The 7,167-nt window shown below is 43.5% G+C and overlaps 1 pseudogene; it reads right to left on the reverse strand.

Moving 5' to 3' along the window:
• Positions 1 to 311: 311 nt before the first annotated feature.
• LOC129840633 (putative nuclease HARBI1) lies at positions 312 to 2,622 on the reverse strand (annotated as a pseudogene).
• Positions 2,623 to 7,167: the final 4,545 nt, after the last annotated feature.

A 7,167-nucleotide genomic window follows, 5' to 3' on the forward strand; every position in this document is an offset into this window, starting at 1 on the left:
GATAGAATATTAGGGCCACAGAGGGGAAAAAAACACAAGTAATAACATTGTAACCAGTTGTTTTAAAGGAGGACAGTTGTTAAAATGACAGATGTGGGGCATTTCGTGAAATTGTACTTCAGTATGGTTTCATAAACAAAGACATGTTGATGTGCCAGAATATTAAGTATCACATTGTCATAAGTATCAAAACTGTAAAAACAATATGTAGCTTTTCTGCAGAAAGAACCAGCCTCATAAATTTATGACTTTATCCTTTTTCTTCAGTGTGGCCCTAGTACTCTGTCATATAAACAAATACACATTCCATATGAATATAAAAACACAATGTGTAACATTATGTTCCTTTATTGAATAAGGACAAAACAAAGCAGGTAAACCATCAGCTCCTTTCGAAACTGAAGTCACAGTGACTCTACAAGATGGAAAGCACAGAATCCAAGCATATTATACAAAATGATACATACACATTCAAAGGTCTGTATATAACACACCCTGCATGTCTGCACACTAAAATAAATGCAGGACAAATCCATACACATCAACTGAACAGACAAATGAATGGATGCAGTTGTCACGTTCCTGACCTATTTATGTTAGTTGTTTTGTGTGTTAGTTGGTCAGGACGTGAGGTTGGGTGGGCATTCTATGTTTTCTGTTTCTGTGTTGGTTTTGGGTTACCTGGTATGGCTCTTAATTAGAGGCAGGTGTTTGGCGTTCCTCTAATTAAGAGTCATATTTAGGTAGGCGTTGTCACAGTGTTCGTTGTGGGTGATTGTCTTCCGTGTCAGTATGTTTGTTCGTACCACACTGGACTGTAGCGTTTGTTTGTTTCGTTTCGTTTCGATGTCGTCTGTTTCCTGTACGTGAGTTTATGTTTAGTTATGTAAGTTTATGTTCAGGTTTCGTCGACGTCGTTTTCTTGTTTTGTAGTTTGAAAGTGTTTTGTTTCGTTTCGTGTTGCCATCATCGTTGTTAAATAAAGATGGCTTATTTCCCAAAGCCTGCGTTTTGGTCTGAAGATCCTTCTCTCCTCACCTCTTCCGAGGGTGAGGAGAGCGACAGCCGTTACAGCAGTAGCCTCCCTGCAGCCTTGTATTACACACAGTATACCGCACAAACATCATAAGAGGCCAAATTCGTAAAAAAACGAACCCAAAAAAACCCAAATTCCTCTGCCACCGCAGGACATATTTAACCAAAATTGAAAGCACACATACTAACTAAAATAATTCAACACATATTGGTCCCTCAGCAGCCGACCACTGTCGTCATCAGGGAAGATTGCCGGATTGTCCCAGTCCATGGCTGGTGGCACTCTGGGGGCCCTCTCCTTCCTCAGGCAGGCCACATTGTGGAGGACAGCACAAGCCACAGTAATATCACATGCCCTAACAGGGCTGACCCTTAATTTGTGAAGGCAGTGAAAGCGTGCCTTCAGGAGGCCAAAGGTCATTTCAACTCTGGCCCTGGTCCTGGCATGGGCATGGTTGTAGGCCTGCTGTGCTTCCTGGGGGTCTATGAAAGGTGTCAGGAGAAAAGGCTGGCAGCCATACCCCCTGTCTCCCAGCAACACACCAGAGAATTCACCTGTCAACACAAAATCTCATCATTACTACCTCATAAACACAGTGATATTCTTGACACAGCCATGATGGTTATAAATAGGAGTTGTGTGGCTTACCTTGTGATAGGCACTGATAGATTTCAGAGGCCCGAAAGATTCTGGAGTCATGGACTGAGCCAGGCCATTTTGCCACAACATTGCTGATCATACAGTCAGCATTGCAGACCATCTGAAATCATAAGATGAGGAATATTACACCAATCAATGCACATCACTGGCAATGCAGAGTGTTCGTCAAGGGACAATATCAAAAAGTTATGTTCACCTGAACATTAATGCTGTGAAAGGATTTCCTATTCACAAAATCGGCCTCATGGGCACCTGAGGGGGCTTTTATCCTTGTGTGTGCAGTCCACTGCACCAATGACATTGGGGAAACCTGTCACACAAAGTAATGAGTATCCTACTATGTGTTAACAGTTGTCCTGTAATTTGTAGATCCTCTTACCTGCAATCCTATAGAACTCCTCTTTGATGTCACAGAGTCTTCTGTGGCCAGGGAAGGAGATGAAGACATCTGCTAATGCTTTGATAGCCAGACACACACTCCTTATTGTGCGGCAAATTGTGGCCTTGTTCAGCTGTTCTGCATCCCCCACTGAGTACAGGAAGGCTCCACTAGCAAAAAAGCGCAAGGCCACACAAACCATTTGCTCCACACTCAGTGCATGGCTCCGTGCAGTGCGGTGCTTAATCCTGGGACCCAGTAGTCTGCATAGATACCTGATGCCATCTGCAGAAAACCTGTATCTTTCATATAGATGGTCATCAGGGAAGGCCAGTGGGTCCAACCGGTCCCTGAAGACCCTTTCTCGCCTGAAGGCTCTCCTCAGCACAAGTGCTTCTTCATCCACCACATCTCGCACGAATGGGCATGCCATTGTCAGAGCAGAAAGGAACACACAATTTTGGGCCTTCATATAGGCTAGTGGCCACACCTGGTGTTGGGGGGGTGGGCAAAAGAGGGCGATGCCTTATAACGATGACTTGGTTGTACTGATTGCTGGGAGAAAAAAAAAAAAAAAATTATAAAGATGCCACCGTCCTGTGTGCTCACAATAAGAGCTCATATGTCATGGCTCACTTGACTTTACGAGAATATACCTAATTTTTATTTTGAGCTGTGTCATCTTCTTGGAGCTGGGGGAGGAAAGAAAAATAATGATTAATACATTTGTGTTACAGTTAGCATACAGTGTACATTGAAGGCATATCTCACCTCCCTCTCAAGTTTTTTTATTTCAAGGTCCAGTTTCCTAATTGTCCTCTTTTTTATTTCGGACTCCAGTGCAAGATTTTCCATCTTTTTCTTCTTGTACTGAATGTCTATGTCTGCCAGTTCTATTTGGCGCCGGAGGTGGTTGCCATACAACTTTCTGATAGCTTGTGAGCTCTGTGAACACGATACAATTAGCGCAGCTGGAATTTGGCAGGATGTGGTGTCCTTTTATTAATACGCACTATGTTGCCAGGCTGGTTTTCCCACTGTATAGCATCTGGGTCCTGTAAAAGAAATTAGATTTTTTGATTTTGATGAGGACTCCTCACCATTGTAGAGTAAATAGTACTTTCACAGTCTTAACATGATACCTCATGCCTTCTGGAATCCAGAGAGATGGTCTCCTGCTCATCATCGTCTCCATCATGTGCTGTTGCTGCTGCACTGGGGCCTTCACCCTATCACATTTAATCGGATTCATATTGAAGCTAGTAGACAAGACATGCCAGGCCTACAGTATGCCTTTGATGGAGTACTCACTGGATCAGCATCGTCTGGTGCTTGTGCTGGTGGCTCTAACAGGAACACAGTGCTGCCAGACACTGCAAGGCAATAGGTAAACCAAAGTCAGACAGTCCAAATTGATTCAATATGAATGTGGTTGTATCCCATGTAGAGATGGAAGGACATACCTTGAATGAAGCGGGTGGCATCTTGGGAGGAACCTATGCTCATCTCTTTCCCCCCAGGGATCCCCTCTAAGACGGGCCTGCCTTTATTTAGCTCCAAGGCCATGTCCTCTGCTGGGGTAAGGTCAGCCTTTGGTGACCCACCACCCGTGCCTTGTCTGTGGGTATTCTTTTTCACTGCTAAAACAGTACAGACAATGTGTGAGCAGGCACCTTCTGGGTACAATATATGCTTGTGCTTTGTTAAATATTAGTCAGGGACCATACCATTCTGCAGAATGTTCTTGTATTTGATTTTGACCTGCTGCCATGTCCGTTTTGGCCCGTTCATGTTTAATCTACACACACACACACACACATTTAATGGAGTCACACTGCAAAAATTACTTGGTATTTTTGTCTTGTTTTCAGTAAAAATATCAAAACATTTATCATAGCTTTATACAGTGTGATGGAGTTACTTTACACAATTTCACTCATATCTGCAGTGCATTTCAATTAAAAATTTAACCGTTTCATAATTACAGTACAACTGCATTTTTGGAGATGTGAATTAAATATTTGAATTGTAATTGTGATGTTTCAGCGGAGCGGTGACTGTAATTGTGCACTACTTACGCATTCAGGCGGTCTGCAATACTTTGCCACGCTTTTTCTCTTTGCTTTATCACTGTGGCGGTGTTGCCTTTCTTCTTAATTATATCTTTTACCTCCTCGTATGCCTCCATGAGGATTTGTGCTTCCGACGGGAAAAGTACGCGGCTCTAGTTGCCATGGTAAATCAGTTAATCTGTGATCTGTGGCGGGGTCTATTTGAGTGAGCCGTGAGCGCGCACCTATCCAGGATTGGTTTCACCTGGCTTAATGAATCCGTGTCTGCTCATCCCGGCTTGGTCTTTGTGCAACCAATTAAGCCTGGACGTACATGTTTTGGCTTCATTGAGCTCAGCTGAGTCATTTATCCCGGATGTCTTAATTCTACTTTTGTGCAACAGGCCCCTGGTGTGTGTGTGTCTCAGTTTCTGCTTGTGAGAAACCCTGTTTTTTAGAAAGAAGTTAGTTATAACAATGTAATAGCAATATGCTTGTGTTATTACAATGGTATTTCTTACACCCCCCCCAAGAAATTTTTGGGTGTTACTCACGGGCTTTTTGGGCTTCCGTGCAAGACGCATTCCCTCATAACTCCGGTTCCTCTCTCTCTTTTCCTCCACTCTCCGAGCTGCCTCCAGCTGTTCCCATGGACGGTGATTCACTTTAGCCCATGGTCCTTCTCCGTTAAATATTTGCTCCCAACTCCACAAGTCCTGTATACTTCCCCGTTGCTCCAAATTACGCTGCTTGGTTCTGGATTCTTGGTGGGTGATTCTGTAACGGCAGTCCTCCTCCTCTTCATCTGAAGAGGAGGAGTATTGAGGGAACCAAGGCGCAGCGTAGTGAAAAGACATATTTTATTAACGAAACACGAACTTGATTAAACTAACAAAAACAACAAACGGTGTAGACAGACCTAGACGACGTACTTACATAAAACAAGAAAACGCACGAATAGGAACATAGGCTACACAAACCGAACAAACCGTAAACAGTCCCGTGTGGTGTACAGACACAGACACAGAAGACAATCACCCACAACGAACACTGTGACAACGCCTACCTAAATATGACTCTTAATTAGAGGAACGCCAAACACCTGCCTCTAATTAAGAGCCATACCAGGCAACCCAAAAACCAACATAGAAACAGAAAACATAGAATGCCCACCCAACCTCACGTCCTGACCAACTAACACATATAACAAACTAACAGAAATAGGTCAGGAACGTGACACTTATGGAATATTTCTGGGATATTTTATTTCATGAAACATGGGACCAACACTTTACATGTTGCATTTATATTTTTGTGCAGTGTAGAAATTGACTATTGATTGAAACTACTGTTGATATAAGCATTAATGGTATAATGGTTAATAATTACTGATAAGAGTTCATTATAAGGGTCTCTATATAGAAAATCTCAATGGTGCCCCACCTTTGATTCATTTGGATAGGATAACCAAATGAATTACAATGAATTAGATCAAAGCTGGAGCAGGTGTGACAGTACCTCCGCCCCTCTTGGGGCGCCACTCGGCATCCCACCTAGGCGAGCCCACCTGTCGATCCCGCTGCGACGTGGAAGCCCGATGATCCGACAGAGACGTGACAGAGCCGGCTGGGCAAACAGGACCTGACGATCCGGCTGAGGCCCAACGGCGGAAAGGCGGCCTCATTTGGCCGCCTTTCCTTCCAGTTCTCTGCTGCCTGCGACTGGAACGAATTGCAAAAATCTCTGAAGTTGGAGACTTTTATCTCCCTCAACAACTTTAAACATCTGCTATCTGAGCAGCTAACCGATCGCTGCAGCTGTACATAGTCCATCGGTATATAGCCCACCCAATTTACCTACCTCATCCCCATACTGCTTTCATTTATTTACTTTTCTGCTCTTTTGCACCCCAGTATCTCTATTTGCACATGCTCATCTGATGATTTATCACCCCAGTGTTAATCTGCTAAATTGTAATTATTCGCTCCTATGGCCTATTTATTGCCTACCTCCTCATGCCTTTTGCACACATTGTATATAGATTCTCTTTTTTTTTCTTTTTTCCCCCTACTATGTTATTGACTTGTTTATTGTTTACTCCATGTGCAACTCTGTGTTGTTGTCTGTTCACACTGCTATGCTTTATCTTGGCCAGGTCGCAGTTGCAAATGAGAACTTGTTCTCAACTAGCCTACCTGGTTAAATAAAGGTTAAATAAAAAAATTAAAAACGTGGGATGGGCGCCTTCCAAGCCAACCTCTCGAGCCAGCTAGGGCGTGGAAGCCCGAGGAGCTGGCTAGGCGACCCAGAACCGACTTCCCCACCAACCGGAACACCAGTACTGGCTTTGGGATTTTGCAAGGACCTGACGCCGGAGATGAGAAGCAGGTACGGGGAGTCAAACATTTATTCAGGAACAGACATAGACCACGACAGGAACAGCGTCAGCACACGGGAAAACAAGGACATATGACAAACAATCCCGAAGCAGGGAACAGAGCTAGGAAACAGACAGATATAGGGAAGGAAATTAAACAAGTAATTGAGTCCACGTGAGTCCAATGAGCACTGATACACGTGATGGGGAAAGGCAGGTGTGCGTACTGAAGGTGGCTTGATTGCGTAATGTTGGGGAGTCTGAGGGAGGAAGAGCAGGAGCAGGTGTGACAATTTGTTTTCATAAGGCTTTTATCACAACTGAAGTGGCCAAATATCTTCTTAAAATTAAGCACATTAATCCACTTTACAACCGGTGTAGAGCCTAACTGGCATACATTGGGCGGCGCGTGAGTTTCAAGTTTCGTGAAGATAATTTTCACCATAAAAATGCACCTTTATAATAAAGTATTACATGCATAATCACATTCGTGGTCACTTTTGAGAACAGTGTTTTTCCACTAATTGATTGCATTTTGGAACATTCGTGGTTATAGCCTACTGCTGTGTGAATATTGCTGCGCTTATAATATGAAGAAATAGCCTAATTGTTTATCAACATTTCAAGCTAAACTTTCTGATCTGTTGAATCAGCCTCTTTGCTT

This window comes from Salvelinus fontinalis, chromosome 41 (genome assembly GCF_029448725.1).
Source record: "Salvelinus fontinalis isolate EN_2023a chromosome 41, ASM2944872v1, whole genome shotgun sequence".
Classification (NCBI taxonomy): Eukaryota; Metazoa; Chordata; class Actinopteri; order Salmoniformes; family Salmonidae; genus Salvelinus; species Salvelinus fontinalis.